The 19,624-nt window shown below is 39.9% G+C and overlaps 1 long non-coding RNA gene across 1 annotated transcript; it reads right to left on the reverse strand.

Moving 5' to 3' along the window:
* Window positions 1–14,460: 14,460 nt before the first annotated feature.
* LOC129529498 (uncharacterized) lies at window positions 14,461–15,964 on the reverse strand. Its single transcript, XR_008675027.2, has 4 exons — window positions 15,810–15,964; window positions 15,629–15,721; window positions 14,666–14,886; window positions 14,461–14,565 (listed from the first exon to the last, which is right to left on the reverse strand). It is a non-coding gene; the product is annotated as an uncharacterized lncRNA (long non-coding RNA).
* Between the last annotated feature and the right edge of the window lie 3,660 nt (window positions 15,965–19,624).

Genomic DNA, 19,624 nt, shown 5'->3' on the forward strand with positions numbered 1-19,624 from the left:
ACCAACAGGCCTCACAGGTGATACAATTCTAAATTTGGCTTTTACCTTGTCAATGTATCTCCATTGTCGTCTGTCCTCAGAAGCCTGTCTCAAACTCACAGGAGACTGAAGTTTAACAATCCAATTAGACTGCTTCTCCTCCCACCCATCTTGAGAGATCCTCCTTCCAGGGTATTGAATAATGATGTTTCCTCATTCAGGGTACCACCTTCTCATTAGCAGAACAGTTCAAAATAAAAATGCTACTGACTGGCCGGGTGCAGTGGCTCATGCCTATAATCTCAGCACATTGGGAGGCCAAAGAGAGAGGATTGCTTGAGGCCTGGAGTTTTTGACCAGCCTGGGCAACATAGCAAAATCCTGTCTCTACAAAATATTTTTAAAATGAATAAGCCAGGTATGGTGGCATACACCTATAGTCCTAGGTATTCGGGAGGCTGAGGTGGAAGGATTGCCTGACCCGGGCATTTGAGGCTGCAGTGAGCTATGATCATGCTGCTATACTCCAGCCCAGGTGACAGAGTGAGACCTTTTTTAAAAAATGCTATTTGGCAGCCGGGCGCGGTGGCTCACGCCTGTAATCCTAGCACTTTGGAAGGCCGAGGAGGGCAGATCACGAGATCAGGAGATGGAGACCATCCAAGCTAACACAGTGAAACCCCCTCTCTACTAAAAATACAAAAAATTAGCCGGGCGTGGTGGCGGGCGCCTGTAGTCCCAGCTACTCGGGAGGACGAGGCAGGAGAATGGCATGAACCCAGGAGGCGGAGCTTGCAGTGAGCCGAGATTGCACCACTGCACTCCAGCCTGGGCGACAGAGCGAGACTCCGCCTCAAAAAAAAAAAAAAAAGATCAAGACCATCCTGGCCAACATGATGAAACCCTGTCTCTACTAAAAATACCAAAAATTAGCCGGGCGTGGTGGCGGGTGCCTGTAGTCCCAGCTACTTGGAGCCTGAGGCAGGAGAATGGCGTGAACCCGGGAGGCGGAGCTTGCCAAGATCGCGCCACTGCACTCCAGCCGGGGTGACAGAGCGACACTCCATCTCAAAAAAAAAAAAAAGAAAAGAAAAGAAAAGAAAAGAAAAAAATGCTATTTGGCAAGCAGAGAATAAAAACAAATGGAAATACATATGATCTTAAGTAAAATTTCATATTTATGCTACAGGTGGTGCTGTGGGTGGAGGATCACTGCCCCACAATACCCTGAAGTGAGTGGAGTCTTTGTGTGCCCTACTTCCCAGTCTCCAGGCTGCTCAACTGTAGTTCCCTCTTCTGTTTATCCAGACCGACTGTCTTCTGTGTCCTCAACTTTTTCTCCATGTAAAGTACAATACAATTGGGTTCCAATTACTAAATTAAAATCACATTCTGGAACTGCCTGCTTGAAATTACACCCAGGTGACCCTTACCGGAGTTTTGTATGTTCCAAAACACTTCAGCCACATATTTACAGTCTCCAGACTTACTCCCACAGATGGCGAACTTTATTTCCGCCATTTCCAATGTAAGAGGAAACATCTCACTGCTGTCCCCATTGCATTGCTGCCATTCAACAGAAGAACAAAAATCTATTAATATCTCTCAGGCATGTTGAATTAATCTCCCCCCTCTCATTTTGTCTCAAATCTACACTTCTCGTTACCCCAAAGTCGTGGAAATGTAAAAATAAAGATATTCATTTGTATGTATCAGGGTCACCAGTCAAAGCAGATACTAGTTAAAATGTTTGGAGAGGGGCAAAATCTGATATGGGTATTAGTTGGAGCTCTCTACTAGACGCTTTCAAAAATTTTCCCCTTATTTTGCAAATATTACTTTGATACAGCACAAATCGAATTTATGTTTCACAATTCACACAGCTGATTGACTTGTTTCATGTTCTATAATAATTCCAGCTGCTATTTTACCTTTTATCCCCTCTCTCACAGTGTTAGCCTATCACTTGAGCATTTAGGAAAGGTAGGACTGTGTTAGAACACATCTGGCATGTAGTCAACCTGATGATTCAATATGGCGGGAGAAGCATTGGCTTCCTGTGCTCTCTGGCTGGACACTTCCTGCCAGTCTTCTCCAGGTCTCACAGCTCTCCCTCCTTGTCAATGGCAGAGACACAGATGTGTTTAGAGGCAGAAACACTGAAATAATCATTTAGTTTGATGACACACAGGCTGAGTGAAAAATAATTCACCTGGACAGGTAAGAGATGAGGTAGAAATGGGGAGAAGATTTTTTAAGACTAAGAAGAGAAGAGGAAATGGGTATATAATGGATTCTTCATTTCATTTTCTGGCTCTTTCATGCCTCCCATTTAAGATATCAGCAGCAAATTTCACTTATGCTTCTGGCATCATTTTTGCTTAGAATCTTGGGTCCTGGATGGAAGTCTGGAAAAGCTATTTAGACGTTAGCTCTTCCTCCAGCACTCCCACATGCACACAGAGAAACCCATACCCAGACATGATGGCACACCCACAGAGAAGCCACATGTGCACCTAAGAACACATGGACAGGCAGACAATAAAAACGCCCAGTTGCAGCAAAACCACTGAAGCTACAGATGCCTCATTCTGCAGACACCACATGTGCTTGCATTCTCACACCCACACAGACACAAAGACCCATACACAGATGCCACAGCCACACCCACAACCCTTACTTACTCAGCTATGACTTTCCCCTGCATGCCTTATTTGAACACAAAACTGTCTCTAATTAGAATTTCCCAAATCCATCTTTGACTAATTGAACTTCAGTCTACGCAGCATCATGAAAACTCAATTTCTGAATTGCTCAAAATAACTGAGTGAAAGAGAAATAAGACACTGCTCACTAGGCAGCTGGGGAACTAAACTTTGGGAAGCTAGGTGGAAGGGCTGTCAGGACTAATAGTGCCCCAGTTAGATTTCCAGTAGACGAACATCTGGATGATCTGGAAATAGTGACAATGCAGTAGTTACTAAGGAGATGATCACTAACACTAAACAGAGAAATAAAGTATGACCTACTGTGGAAAGAAAATGAACTTTAGAATCAAACAGATTCAGATTCAAATCTAGCAATGCTGTTTACTAAGTGTAAACTTGGGCAAGTTATTATATTTAATCTCTGAGTGTCAATTTACACAACAATAAAATCTACTTTCCAGTATTCTTGTCAGAGTTAAATGTAATGATATACATAATGTGGCTCTTGCAGTGTTTAGCTTCATAAACATGTTTTATTTTTGTTATTAAAGTTGTTCACAGCCAGGCACGGTGGCTCACGCCTGTAATCCCAGCACTTTGGGAGGCCGAGGCAGGTGAATCACAAGGTCAGGAGATCGAGACTATCCTGGCTAACACGGTGAAACCCATCTCTACTAAAAATACAAAAACTTAGCCAGGCGTGGTGGCAGGCACCTGTAGTCCCAGCTACTAGGGGGGCTGAGGCAGGAGAATGGTGTGAACCCAGGAGGCAGAGCTTGCAGTGATTTGAGATAGCGCCACTGCACTCCAGCCTGGGCAAAAGAGCGAGACTCTGTCTCAAAAAAAAAATGTTGTTCACAAAATTTCCTATGCACTGTCTAGGCAAAGGCAAGGCTTTAGTTTTCAGACTCTCTAAACCAAAATAAGAAAGATGATATTCTCACTCTTTCCTCGGAGTAAAGTACCACTGGTAGGTAATATTTGATAGGGAAATAAATGAATAAATAAATAGCTGAATGTATAGAAGGATAGAACAAAGAATGGGTGGATAGATAATGGATGGATGATGGTGACTATAGTACATTGTTCTTAAAATCACCAATATTGAGCACTGGATCTAGATTCAGTGGTCCTAGTGCTATAAATTTCTCAGTCTAATGGGAAAGATGCCTAGACAGAAATAATTCTAATAAAATGAGAGAAGTATTGCAAGGTTTTATTATAGGAGAGAAAAAAAGGTAACTTCTGGGAAGCAAGGGAATAATCCAAGAAAGTTCTTCAAAGCAGTGATATGTAATCTACATCTTGATGAATATGTAAGAGTTTATTGGACAGCAAATGTGGATAAATGCATTTTATGAAGAAGAAAGAACATGGGCAAAGGTAGAGGAGCCTGGAAGGTACTTACCTGGGACAAAATGAGGAGGGGGCATGGGGTATAAGCCAGATGACAAGGCTGGAAAAGTAGTTTGGGGAACTAGACTACAGAGGACTTCATATGAAGAGTATCTTTTCATACATCATTAACACAGAAGGTGGCAGGCAGGGAAGGGGCACAGTTCAGATGTGTATTTTTAAAAGATCACTCCACATAAGCTTGAGGATGGATTCGAGCAGGAAGAGATTAAACCCTGGACAGTCAGTTTAATTTATTATCCTCTTTTATATGCATATCTTAATGGTTTCCAAAAGGCAGGGAAACAGAGAATATAAGAAAGGGGATATATTCAACATAAAATTATGAGATAGAATTGGTAGGAATTTGAGAATTGATTGAATTTGTGGAGTAAGAAGGAAGAGTCACAGATGACTAAGAATACAAACATATGTGACTTGGTAAATCTTTCATTAACCAAAATAGAAGACAGCTCCAGTTATTTATGGCTGCATAATGATTTACCCCAAAACTTAGCGGCTTAAAATAACACAATCATTTTATTATCATCTCTTATGGTTTGAAAGTTGATTGTGCTTATGAGAGGTGACAACGTGCTAGCAGCCCTCGATCGCTCTTGGCGCCTCCTCGGCCTCGGCATCCACTCTGGCCACGCTTGAGGAGCCCTTCAGCCTGCTGCTGCACTGTGGGAGCCCCTCTCTGGGCTGGCCGAGGTGGCCGGAGACGGCTCCCTCTGCTTGCGGGGAGGTGTGGAGGGAGAGGCGCGGCCGTGAACTGGGGCTGCAGGTGGCGTTCGTGGGCCAGTGCGAGTTCCAGGTGGGCATGGGCCCCGCGGCCCTGCACTTGGAGCAGCCAGCCAGCCTGCCAGCCCCCTGCAGAGAGGGACTTAGCACCCAGGCCAGCAGCTGCAGAGGGTGTGCCAGATCCCCAAGCACTGCCAGCTGGCCCACGCCATGCTCAAATTCTCACCCAGCCTCAGCCACCTCCCCGCAGAGCAGGGGTCGGGACCTGCAGCCCACTATGCCGGAGATCCCCGTTGAGTTCCCCCTTGAGCTCCCCCTCCCGCCCCCCCTCCCCGTTGGTCTCCGCATGCCTGAGCCTCCCCTGCGGGCTCCGCCCCCTGCTCCATGGCACCAGGTCCCATCCTGCCCAACGGCTGAGGGGTGCAGGTGCACAGCACGGGACTGGCAGGCAGCTCCGCCTGGGGCCCCTGCATGGGATCCACTAGGTGAAGCCAGCTGGGCTCCTGAGTGGGGACTTGGAGAACTTTTATGTCTAGCTAGAGTATTGTATATGCACCAGTCAGCACTCTTTGTTTAGCTCGGGGTTCGTGGATGCACCAATCAGCACTCTGTATGTAGCTAATCTGGTGGGGACTTGGAGAACTTTTATATCTAGCTGGAGGATTGTAAATGCACCAATCAGCACTTTGTATCTAGCTCAGGGATTGTAAATGCACCAATCAGCACCCTGTCAAAACGGACCAATCAGCTCTCTGTAAAATGGACCAATCAGCAGGATGTGGGTGGGGGCAGATAAGGGAATAAAAGCAGGCTGCCCAAGCCAGCAGCGGCAACCTGCTCTGGTCTCCTTCCACGTTGTGGAAGCTTTGTTCTTTTGCTCTTTGCAATAAATCTTGCTGCTCCTCACTCTTCGGGTCCACACCGCCTTTATGAGCTGTAACACTCACCACGAAGGTCTGCAGCCTCACTCCTGAGGCCAATGAGACCCCGAACCCACCTGAAGGAATGAACAACTCCAGACACGCCGCCTTTAAGAGCTGTAACACTCACTGTGAAGGTCTGCAGCTTCACTCTTGAAGTCAGCGAGACCACGAACCCACCAGTAAGAAGAAACTCTGGACACACCATCTTTAAGAACTGTAACACTCACCACGAGGGTCCACAGCTTCATTCTTGAAGTCAGCAAGACCAAGAACCCACCAATTCCGGACACACTTAGCTATATCTGTTTTGCTTGGAATCTCTCATGTGTTGCAGTCACATGGTGGCTGAAGCTGGAGTCATCTCCAGGCTTCCTTACGCATATGCCTGGATGTTCATATTGGCTTTCAACTGGGGCTTTACCTAGAACTGATGACCATTGCACCTACACGTGGCTTCTCCTTGTTGGTCTAGGCTTTCTCATAGCATGGTGGCTGGATTCCAATAGCAAGTGTGCCAAGAGAACCAGGTGGAAGTGAACGGATATTTTATGACCTAAGCTTGGAAATTACATAAATTATTCATTTGTGATTCCAGCTACTTTACTGGTGAGGACAGTCACAAAGGTCCACCCAGGTCCATGGCGTGGACACATACTCCTAGCTCTCAGTGGGAGGAGTTACAAGGGTAAGCTGCAAAAAGGATGAGCCATATATTGTGGCAGTCATCATAGGAAAACACAATCTGCCAGAGCACATAGATGGAAAAGCACGTTTGAGTTCTGTTTTGGGTGTGTTGTATTTCAAATGCTGGCAGGACACTCAGATGAAGAAGATAAATGGAAAATAATAAATTTGGCTTTGGAGTTTAGGAGATTTGAGAGCTATTGGGATATCTATGGTAATGGAAGTCATGGGAGTAGATGTTATGGTTATCTAGAGAATAGAGAAGGAAAGAGAAAAGAAGGACTAGAAGGAAAGAGAAGGAAAATCAAGGGAGGGAAGGAGTGGAGAAGGAAGAGGAAGGAATGAGGGGGAGGGAGGAGAGGCCTGTAAGTTTTCTAGTGCTGCTAAAACAAAGTACCACAAACTGGGATTAAAACAACAGAAATATATTGTTTCACAGTTCTGGAGCCTAGAAGGCTGAAAACAAAATGTTGGCAGGGCCATGGTCCCTCCAAAGCCTCTAGTAGAGGAAACCTCCTTGCCTCTTCCAGCTTCTGGTAGCCCCAGGTGTTCCTTGGTGTGTGGCAGCATAACTCCAGTGTCTGTCTCTGTCTTCACATGGCTGACTTCTCTCTGTATGTGTCTATGTCTACATTTTCCTTGTCTTTTAAGGACACCAGTCATATCGGATTTAGGGCTCACCTTACTCCAGTATGATCTCATGTTAACTTAGCTAATTACAGCTGCAGTGACCCTATTTCCAACAGGGTCATATTGTGAGGTACCAGAGATGAGGCCTTCAACATTTTGGGTGGTGGGTGTGGGGAGTTGGGGGGACGGCACAATCAACCAATAAAAAAAGGGGAGGATAAGAAAGGAAAGGAGTGGACAGAACCAAAACTCTGGGGATGCCATAATGTAAGGATGAGACAGAGAAAAAGGGACCACTGGGAAAAAATTGGAACAATCGGAGAGGGAGACATGCATCGAGGGTTTGCAGATGGAAGAAAAAAAATGCTGTCAAAAAAAATGTTGTCAAACAGTATTCATTTTTGAAAAGGACGGAACAGCTTCCATTTGAGTCATGATCTGGGAGGTTATTAGAAACTTTTGTGGGATCAGACTTAGTAGAGTAGTGGGGGAAGGAGCCAATTTGTGAGACACTCAGGAGTGACAAGAAGATGAAGTGGCAACAGTAAGGCTACATAACGGGCTAGTGAGATTTCACAGCAACTCCTTTACGAAACTTTCCCCAGAGTTAGTGCTAGTAATCTGGTCTTCCTGTTAGCCCAATTCCACGTACAAAACTAAAAGAAAAACTTGAAAGTAAGAGGGAGAGAAAAATGACATAATTGTGGAGAGCAAGCTGGGACTTCCATTTTTGGAGCTTTCTTGTGGTTTCCCTATAGCTGGAAATGTGGCTTCCTGGGTATGGTCTGGTCCAGAATAAATGCATAATGGAGAGCTGTTCACAACAGAGAGAATTACAGAGGCAGAGATGGGACACTGCCCAGAGAAAACGAGTGATTAACTTAAGGAATAATATCAAAGGTTTGGAGAATAGAAGGAGGCTACAAATGCCAGGAGAAAAAGGATGTGGCCAGAGCTGGGCTTAATTGTTTATTTCCTAGATGCCTAAGCAGCATCCAAGCAGAGAGGCAGTTCTGGGCAGCTTTCTTTAAAACTGTAGTTTCTACAAGAGACTGGGTGAAGCACACTTTTTAATTTTCCAACACTCTTCAAATACGTGTTCCACCCACCAGACCCAAGCTCCTCAACTTTCTTGTTCATCTCTGAATCTCCTGCTCCTCTTCCACATTTTATTCTCATACTTCTCTGCTTTATCTCATTAAATGCTTCTAACTTTTGCTTTTCTCTATTCCTCTTCTTTACTTCAGAGTTGGCCTAATCATGGCACAAGTAAAGGAGTACTCTGTTCCACATCTTTTATGAAACTTTTGTTCCATTTACAAAATGGAGGTTATTAGTACTGACTCTTGATTCTTAAGGCAGATAAGAATTTTGGTTTAGGATTTGCTTCAGGGGGAGTTTTGTTCTAATTGTTGTTGGAGTGCACATGGTACTAGTGATCCACCTCCCAATTTGTTAGCTTACTGGGAGGAAGAGGGTAAGGGTGGTTGGTAAGCCCATTTTTTCCAACCTGTATGAGATAATAAGCAGAAAGATATCTTCAAATACTCAGATAAAAGAACAAACAGTAAATGTGTTAAGAAATGTAGCTCACCACACATTATATAAGTACTGTAACTCACATGAAATACAATGAGTGATATAACTTGGGAGGCCGCAGAGCACAGTGAAGGAGGGCACATGCTGGAGCCAGACTCCCTTGGTTCAAATTTTACCTCTCCTGGAGCTTATTATTCAATGTCTCTGTAAATCAGGACCCACAGTCATAAAGTGGAGATGACAGTAATAATAACACCAAACCCATAGAGTTAATAACACTAAATGACTTAAGATTTTAGGACAATATCTGGCACATTGTAATACTATGTAAATGTCATTTATTATTTTGCAAATTAAGTTAACTAAGCACCTGAAATTAGTTTTTTTTTTAATTGACAGATACAACTGTATGTACAGTCATGTGTCAACAGGTCTAAGAAATGTGTTTTTAGGCAATTTTGTGATTGTGTCAACATCATAGCGTGTATTTACACAAACCTAAATGGTATAGCCTACTACACACCTGGGCTATTGGAGGAAGCCTATTGCTCCTAAGCTACAAACCTGAACAGCATGTTACTGTACTGAATACTGTAGAAAATTATAACACAATGGTATTTGTGTATCTAAACATATCTAAACATGGAAAAGGTAAAGTATTATAATCTTGTGCGACCATCATCTATGTGGTCTGTCATTGGCTGAAACATCATTTTGTGGAACATGACTGTATTTATCATGTACAATATGACTTTTGAACTATATATACATAGTGGAATGACTAAGTTTAGCTAATTAACATATACATTACCTCACACAGCTATCATTTTTGTGGTGAGAACATTTTATATCCGCTCTCGTAGCATTTTTCAAGAAAACAATATATTGTTAATTATAGTCACCCTGTTGTACAATATATCTCTTAAAGTTATTCCTCCTACCTAACTGAAATTTTGTATCCTTTGACCAACATTTTCCCACCACCCTCCAACTACCCCAGCCCCTGGTAACTACCATTCCACTCTCTACTTTTATGAGCTCCACTTTTTTAGATTCCATATGAGTGAGATTATGTGGTATTTATCTTTCTGTGCCTTGCTTATTTCACTTAACATAGTTTCCTCCAGGTCCTTCCATCTTGTTGCAAATGACAGGAATTCATTTTTTATGGCTGAATCATATTCCATTTGTGAATATATACCACATTTTCTTTATCCATTTATTTGTTGATGGATATTCAGGTTGATCCCATATCTTGGCTATTGTGAATAAGCTGCAGTGAACATGGGAGTGCAGAAATCAGCAACATGCTGATTTCATTTCCTTTAGATGTGTATTCAGTAGTGGGATTGCTAGATCATATGGTAGTTCTATTTTATTTTTTTATTTTTTGAGGAACCTCTATACCGTTTTTCATACATTTCCACCAATGGTATGTGAGTGTTCTCTTTTCTCTACATCCTTGGAAAAACTTGTTATCTTTTATCATTTTGATAGCCATTCTCACACGGGTGAAGTGATATCTTATTGTGTTTAAATTTGCATTACCCTGATGATTAGCGATGTTGAGCATTTTTTCATATACCTGACAGCCATTTGTATGTCTTATTTTGAGAGGTGTATATTCAGGTCCTTTGCCCATTTTTAAATCAGATTATTCATTTTCTTGCTTAGTTAGTAGCTTGAGTTCCTTATATATTTTAGTTATTAACCCCTTATTGGATGTATAGTTTACAAGTATTTTATTCTATTCTGTAGGTTGTTTCTTCACTCTGCTGATTGTTTCCATTGCTGTGCAGAAGGTTTTTAGTTTGAGGTAATCTCGTTTGTCTATTTTTACTTTTGTTGCCAGTGTTTTGGGGGTCATATCCAAAAAAGATCATTGCCCAGACCAATGCCATGGAGCTTTTCCCCTTTGTTTTCTCCTAATAGTTTCATAGTTTCAGGTCTTACATTTAAGTCTTTAATCTATTTTGAGTTGATTTTTTATATGGTGACAGAGAGGGGTGTGATTTCATTCTTCTACATGTGGATATCCAGATTTCCCAGCACCATTTTTTGAAGAGACTGTCCTTTCCCCTATTGTGCGTTCTTGGCCCCTTTGTTGAAAATCAGTGGCTATAAATGTGTGATTTTATATCTGGGTCCTTCATTCAATTTCTTTAGTCTGTGTGTCTGTTTTTATGCCAGAATCTTGCTGTTTTGGTTACTATGGCTTGGTAGTATATTCTAGAGTCAGGACATGTGATGCCTCCAGGTTTGTTCTTTTTGCTCAAAATTGCTTTTCTATTCAGGGTCTTTTGTGGTTCCATATAAACTTTTGAAAACTATTTGATTATAGTATTATTTTAGAATTCCAGCTTCTAAGAATATGTTTTATACACCATAATATGTTTTATATAGTACATGACAGAGTAAAACATTTTAATTGAAGTATGTTTTATTTTAAGCCATTTTCTCATATACACTTTAAATTGTAAAAATCTAAAACAAGATTTTTTAACGTGGCTTTTTAAATATATTGTTTGCTTTTCACTCAACGTCCAAAAATATGCACAGAATATATTTTGTTTTTATAAAAGGAAATAAAATGAGATTAACATCAAAAATGAAAAGAAAATTTCTTTTTAAACTTCGCTTTCGATACATACACATGCTATTCTTTTCCACAATAAAGTATAGCTAGTATGTTGGAGGCACTGGTATCCCGAGCATCAGATTTAATTCATGAAATTCAAAATCCAGATCCTTAACCTCTGTCATGTGTGAAGTGACCTTAAATAAATTGGCAACTCCAGGTAATTTTGGTGCAAGTAATGCATATCTCACTGCCACTATATTTAAATGCTCTACCCACCTACATACATATGAGCACACACACATTCAAACAAATAAACACACACCTACATCAGTTAGAAATGCTTTCAGTAGTCAGCAACCTAACAGTGCTTAAGTAAACATGGGATGTCTGCAAATAAATGGCTTCTCCTGGCGTTGCTTCAGTGGCTCAAAAACTGCAAATTTTCTCTCAAGGTTGCAAGATAAGTCCTTGATCACAAAACATTGCTTCCACATTCACGTCAGCAGGAAAGGGATAATAAACAGGACCACCAATTTCTGTCTTAATATCAGAAATACAAAATCTTCCCTAGAAGTCAGAATACCTATTATTAAAAAGACAAACAGTCTTGCTGGCAAGGATGGGAAGAAAGGAGAACGCTCATTCATTGTTGGTGAGAATGTAAATTAGTGTAGCCATTATGGAAAACAGTATGGCGGTTCCTCAAAAAACTAAAGACAGAGCTACCGTATGATCCAGCAATCCCACTGCTGGTATTTATCCAAAGGAAAATAAATTAATACATTAAAGAGATACCTTGTGTTTATGGCAGCACTGTTCACAACAGCCAAAGTATGGAATCAACAGGCATCCATCCACAGATAAATGGATACAGAAAATGTGGTATATACAAAACGGAATACTATTCAGCCACCAAAAAAAAAAAATGAAATCCTGTCATTTGTGGCAACATGGATAAGCCCAGACATTATGTTAAGTGAAATAAGTCACATACAGAAAGAGATATACCACATGTTCTCACTCATATGTGGGAACTAAAAACCTTAAGCTCATAGAAGAGTAGAATTATGGTTACTAAAAGACTGGCAAGGTAGTGGGGAGTGCAGGACAGGGAGAGGATAGTTAATGGATACAAAATTACAGCTAGATGGGAGGAATAAGTTCTAGTGTTCTATAGCCCTGTAGGATAACTATAGTTAACAATATTTATTGTATATTTTCAAATAGCTAAAAGAGAAGATCTTGAATGTTCCCAATACAAAACAAAAATGATAAATATTTGAGATGATAGATATACTAATTACCCTGATTTGTTCATTACATATTGTATACATGTATCAAAATATCACTCTGTACTTCTAAATATGTACAATTATTACTAGTCAGTTAAAAATAATAATGATTTTCTGGGTGTGGTGTCTCATGCCTGTAATCCCAACACTGGGAGGCCAAGGAGGGAGGATTGCTTGAGCCCAGGAGTTCAAGACCAGCCTGGTCAACATAGTGAGACCCCATCTCTACAAAAAACAGAAAAATTAGCCAGGCATGGTGGTGCATGCCTATAGTCCCAGCTACTTGGGAGGCTGAGGTTCCCTCTCCAGGAAGGGGGAGGCTGCAGTGAACTGTGATCATGCCTCTGCACTGCAGATGGGTGACAGAAGAAAACCCAGTCTCAAAATAATAATATTAATTTAAAAACCATTCAAAAATAAATGTAGCTCAAGTGCTAAATTTTATTATTAAAATATTTTGCTTTTTAACAAAAGAAAAACTTCTCCAGACGCTCCTCCCCTCACTTAGGTGCATGCACACACATGAACATACACACAAACACACACACACACACACACAGTGGATTTCCCATTAGTTTTGTCATCCGGAATTGGATCACATGACCACCTATAGTTGCAAAGGAAGCTGGGAAAGTGGGAAACAGGTTGCTTATGATTGTCTTACATCAAACATGACCCATCATTTGGACTAGATATTACTACTCTGAACAAAATTAGGGCTCCATTGTCAAGAAAAAAGGAAGTATAGTTATTGGGTAGGTAACTAATAATGTATGTCATAATAACTTGCCAGTTATTAAGCATCTATTATGTGAAAGGCAATAGGCCTAGTTATCTTACATATTAAAATATTATGTCAGTAAATCTTCACAACACTGTGAATTAATCATTTGTAAATGCTGTTTGTTCTCTATTCCTTATAAATAAGAAAAATGAGCCACACTAAAATTGTAAGTACCTTACACAAGGTCACACAACTAGTAAAAGTGGCAGATTAGGATTTGAGCTCAGACCTGATTTGAAGCTCACACTTTTTCTACAGTATCCTACAATATCATACTGTCCATAATCTTAGCATCTGTCCCTTTGCTATCCCTAATTGTATCTAGCTATCCCTGACTTCATACAGTCTTGATCACAAGCCCATCCCCCTAAACAGTCTAAGTCATATGGAATTCAATTTAGAAGACTGCACATTGCCTTTACATGTATCAAATGCCTATCACAGTGTCTAAAACATAATAAGCATTCAAAAATACTAATTTAATTCCCCATTTCCCAAATCCCTGACCCTACTTGTCTATAAAATGAGATTCTATGAGACTCTTCCCAAAAGGGTTTAAAAACGAAGGTTTTCATTATAATTTTGTTTCACCTACACGACAACTCAAACCCAAGAACTACAGAGGCTACTATAAGCATATAGTTCTTTTGAGAGACATCAAAATATTCTTGATCACTGCAGAGACAGCCAAGAGAGCTGAATATTTATTTATTTATTTATTGAGCCTTTACTGTATGTTAGGCACTGTTCAAAATTTTGGCAATTCAACAGTGAAAAGGCCAGACAAGTTTCTTGATCTTTGAGTTTCCATTCTAGTGGAAAAGAAGGGCATTAAACATATAAACAAAGATAATTTCAGAAAGTGAGAGTGCTATGAGGAAAATAAAACAAGATTATGTGATAAATGAATAATAATACACAGGTTGATTTTGATAAGATGCCTAGACACAACGGAAAGAGCTTATTTGAGACCTGATGGCTAAGAGAGAGCCTGGTCACATGTGGGAAACAGAGAACTGCAGGTCGTAGGCCTGCGGCCTTGAGGCAGGAATATTTTACAGGAACAGAAAGAAGGTCAGTGAGGCTGGAACAGAATGATTGAGAAAGACATGATAAGAAATGAGATCTGAGAGGAATCTGCATTTTATTCAAAGTGTAACGAGCATTTTGACAAATTTTAGATAAGCAGGGGTAGAATAATCCCGCGTTGTTTTTGTAATCACTCTGGCAGCTGTGTAGAGAGTGGCTTGGCAGGGTGCACAAGTGGAAGTGGAGATTTCAGCGAGGTGATTTGGCCAGAGCAGCACTGGTAGAAATGGGATAAAGATGGGTGAATTAAAGATAAATAAACATTGTGATACAACTTAACTGTGGGGTAATTTGTTTTCTCATTCACTTCATTTTACCTTGAGTTTGCAACACCACAGTGTTTTGTCACATTAGTTCACATGTTTTCTGAAGAATTGTGGCCATTATTTTCTTCTTAAATCTTTTTATAATAAATGTCTTAACGTGCTAACAAAATTCAGTCAGATATTTGTCTTTTATTTGAATGGACTATATCTACAAGACAGTGCTGAAGCAGTCAGTTCATTCAAACAGCCTTTGAATTCAGAGTGACTCTTTCCTTTCAGAAAAGAAAAAATAAAGTCAGTCTCATATCTTTTTATAGATACAGCTTGTCAGAGGTTTAGCTTTGCATAATTGGCCATAATTAATTATAAGCTTCTCTAAGTTTTCTCTAAGTTCATGAAACTAGTCAGGTTAATAGAAGATTCTCCAAGAAACTGTGTTCTGGGGTTAATCAGTGTTGTTCCTAACTAGAATTCTGAGTGGAATAATCCAGGAGAAACACGTCACTTTTGGAAGCCGCCCCTGTAAATTTACTACGTCTGAATGTTCACTCCTTCTGGAAAAAGCATCTTAATTTAACTGCAGTGGGAGTTGATAATAGTGCTGGTGCTCCTTGGAGTCAAATTTAGATGAGGACGATTACCTGGCCCTGTCCTATTCTGCTATTTTTTTATCCAAACCCTTCAACTATGACTAGTTAGTCATCCTCAGAATGCACTTTGCATATCATGGTTAAGCTTCTAAAATTGTGACGGAAAGGAGAGTTGTAGTACCAGTATGAATTTCTGCATAAATAATTTTCATTTTCATTTTTATCAATTGGGGTAAACATGACTTTAGCCACAAGGCGTGAGAGAAAACCAGGATCTGGTTAACTGTTATCTGGGTAACTGAACAATGGGAAGACTGAAACTGGATGACTGAAGCCAAAAGCACTTCAGGCAGGGATTCTTGGGCTCATGGATCTTTACAGGCTTAAAAATGCTGCTTTAAGGATATTTAAGAAGAAGGCTTACATTTAGGAAACTTCAAAGGGTTGAAATTTGATCACTCCATAGGTGATCAACACAGAGTGAATGTCTTCAGTTGCAATATTCAATTGAAACACTCTTGTACAATTGAAGAAAAAGGAAGAAATCAGAAGATAGTTAATGCCTTTTAAATCCAGATAAGTTTAACTATAATAAAAACACATACCAACGCCTTGCCTTCCTGGCCTAATAAGTTCCAGGTATAGTTGTGAAGACTGTTCTTCAGTGCAGTAACAATGAACTGGAAAGCCTTTGTGTAATTGAAGGGTTACCGTGGGTACCAGATTCTGAGTTTGTCCCAGCAGCCAAAACAATGATTTATAAAATGTTGCAGATTTCTAAATAAATGTTAAGCATCTCCTGCTTATTAAAGATTGCTAACCAGTATTTAATTTATCTGTGTTTCCTCCTGTTAACCAAGCAAGTATAAAAAAAGAGTTGCTATTAATTATCATGCCATATTTTCAAAAACAACACACTGTATTAACTTTTGCTTATCACAGACTGCCCTAATCTAAGTCTGATTGTATGGCTTTTAGATCGTCTTTTGGTTTGATAAATACATCAGAATCCCCAATAACTGTTAAGATTTCATTTCCACCCCACCTAACTATTGCTCATCTCATTCTTACTCATGCAATTCCTCCTCCCTCCCCACCCATACACAGCAATGCGGCTTTTGCAATTTGTCAACCTGAAGGCAATAACAGTTGTCAAACTGACTGTGCAACTTTTTGGCAACCCACACAAATCACTGTGTATCTCTGTACTTCTCTCTCCTTTTATCAGTGATTTGGGAGTAATCATCCTGCTTTGTTCTCCTGGGTTTGGAGGGCAGTGACATTCATGGAACATTGTGAACTAAGAAGAAAGTTGCTTATAAGTGTCTCGAACTACCATTTTCACATGTCTTAACTGCCATAACAGGGAGGAAAATCTTCACAGTTTGAGAGGCTTCCTGAAACTTAGTCCCACTGCACCAAACCTTTGATCTTTCGGTCACACTGTCAGTCTCTTGAAAACTCAGTTCTCTTGTAAAATTTTCAGTCTGCTCCCAAAACAATTGTTGCATAAGTTCTGAAAGCCAGGCCCACAAAGCTTCGCTGTGTTCTGGAAAGTTCCCCAAACAGAGTTAGGTAACAACGGCATTAGCACTAAGACTGAGGAGTCATGGCATCCAATCACACACAGCTCTCTGTTTTTCTTTCTCTCAACATCTCTTTTTCTTTTCCTCTTCTCTTCCCCTTCTTTTTCAATTTCTTCCTCCTCCTCTCTTCTCCTTTGTTTCCTTCCCCCAGAAAAAGTGTTTGCTTTTCCCCGCAAACGCTTCTGAGCCTTGGACCAGGCTCTGATTTCACCAGCTTTGCTTAAGCAAGACTTGCTGCTTCACCTAAGGACAAAGGTGTTTCCAGGTTTAACTAAAAACTGGATGGGACATTACATAACAGAGTGAAGTGAGGCTCCCATTGCCAAAGTGCTACAAAAACACTTTTTCTCACAATGTTTCAGAACTTTTGCAACAGGGTATCTACGAGAATTAAAACATGGGTTAAAAATATGTAAGATCTCATGCCAAATAATTGAAAACAAACAGTTGATTTACAGTAAGATCTTGCTAGTTTTCACTCTTCTGAAATGAACCTGATTCTTTTGTTTTAATAGCAGGGTTTATTTGCTATATACATTGAAATAATTTGAATTATTGAGCATTTTTGAATATTAAGAACTTTTGAAATAAATCATGAACTGATGTTAGGAACAATTTTAAGTGTGTCACATTTGTCGGTATGAATTAACCTAATGCATTTTATTTGAGGGGCTTCTCTACATTTTCTTCTCTTGCTTGTGAGAGTCTGTGACATTTCACAGTGAAGATGGCCTCCTGTGTAAGCATAAATTAGGAGAAGCCACCAAGGCTGAGATTAATAGCTTAAGTTATTTTCACTAAATTTAAGTAGAATGATTAAATCATTCCACAATGTAATCATGTATCAAAACATCACAATGTACCCCCTAAATAGATGCAATTATTATTTGCCAGTTAAAAAGTTTTAAAAAGAGGTTTACTTTGTGAAGAGCAAAAAATATTTGGCAACAGTAATCAAATGAAGCTTATATATCATAGTCAAAATATAATTGTATCAGAATTCCTGATGATTAAAGCACATCTAGAAGGAGCCCCGCCCACTGTGCTCCTGCCCACGACCAAGGCCTCAAAGAGGTCTCTCTAATCATTCCCACTCTCATTTCTGGCTGTACTCCTATTTCTTACTATGCTGGGGTAACATGTTTGTAGACTATTTTAAGAACTATATTGAGCAGCTTCTTCAAACAGGTATACTTACTCTTGGGAGTATATAAAACCTTTCAGAAGACATGCAAACACAAACTGTTCTAAGGAAATCAATTTCCAGATACTTAGCTTCCACATCCACTCTTTCCTAAAAGTAGTCTGCCTAGGTGCCTTCCATCGACTCTTCATAACCCTTTCCTTCCCATTCACTTTGTTATCCTTGCTGGAGCGATGCATTGTCTTGCTATGTAATAATCTCTGGGATGTCAAACAAAGGAATAATTTGAAATATTTGTGTCACCTCATTTAATCAAAGCACCATAAACCCTGACCACCTATCATACTAAGAAAAGCATCTCCAATACAATATTATTTTTGATATTTAAAAATTATAATTTGTGTGTATTTTTGATCACTTGCATATGAAAAATAACTGTTATGATAATACAGAAGAAAATTATAGGTCTTCAAACTCTAGGAACATAGAAAATTTTTATTGCAACTAGTAGGCAGAGCTAAAAATGTAGCAAAAGGAATCTAAATCTAGACATAAAGTTCTGACTATGGAGATAGTGAAAAAAACACAGAATGGAAATTTTAAAATTTTTGTTGTATAGGCATATAAAAGGGTAACCAATAACAGATATTTGCTTTTAAAATTACATTGCATTGGTGTAAAAGTCTAAGAGGAAGTGGAATGGAAATAAAATATCAAAGAGAAAAAAGAATTACAAAAATGTCTAATTTTTTTTATTATACTTTCAGTTTTAGGGTACATGTGCACAATGTACAGGTTAGTTACATATGTATACATGTGATATGCTGGTGTGCTGCACCCACTAACTCCTCATCTAGCATTAGGTATATCTCCCAATGCTATCCCTCCCCCCTCCCCTCACCCCACAACAGTCCCCAGAGTGTGATGTTCCCCTTCCTGTGTCCATGTGTTCTCATTGTTCAATTCCCACCTATGAGTGAGAATATGCGGTGTTTGGTTTTTTGTTCTTGTGATAGTTTACTGAGAATGATGATTTCCAGTTTCATCCATGTCCCTACAAAGGACATGAACTCATCATTTTTTATGGCTGCATAGTATTCCATGGTGTATATGTGCCACATTTTCTTAATCCAGTCTATCATTGTTGGACATTTGGGTTGGTTCCGAGTCTTTGCTATTGTGAATAATGCCACAATAAACATATGTGTGCATGTGTCTTTATAGCAGCATGATTTATAGTCCTTTGGGTATATACCCAGTAATGGGATGGCTGGGTCAAATGGTATTTCTAGTTCTAGATCCCTGAGGAATTGCCACACTGACTTCCACAATGGTTGAACTAATTTAGAGTCCCACCAACAGTGTAAAAGTGTTCCTGTTTCTCCACATCCTCTCCAGCACCTGTTGTTTCCTGACTTTTTAATGATTGCCATTCTAACTGGTGTGAGATGATATCTCATTGTGGTTTTGATTTGCATTTCTCTGATGGCCAGTGATGGTGAGCATTTTTTCATGTGTTTTTTGGCTGCATACATGTCTTCTTTTCAGAAGTGTCTGTTCATGTCCTTCGCCCACTTTTTGATGGGGTTGTTTGTTTTTTTCTTGTAAATTTGTTGGAGTTCATTGTAGATTCTGGATATTAGCCCTTTGTCAGATGAGTAGGTTGCGAAAATTTTCTCCCATTTTGTGG

This window comes from Gorilla gorilla, chromosome 1 (assembly GCF_029281585.2).
Source record: "Gorilla gorilla gorilla isolate KB3781 chromosome 1, NHGRI_mGorGor1-v2.1_pri, whole genome shotgun sequence".
Lineage (NCBI taxonomy): Eukaryota > Metazoa > Chordata > Mammalia > Primates > Hominidae > Gorilla > Gorilla gorilla.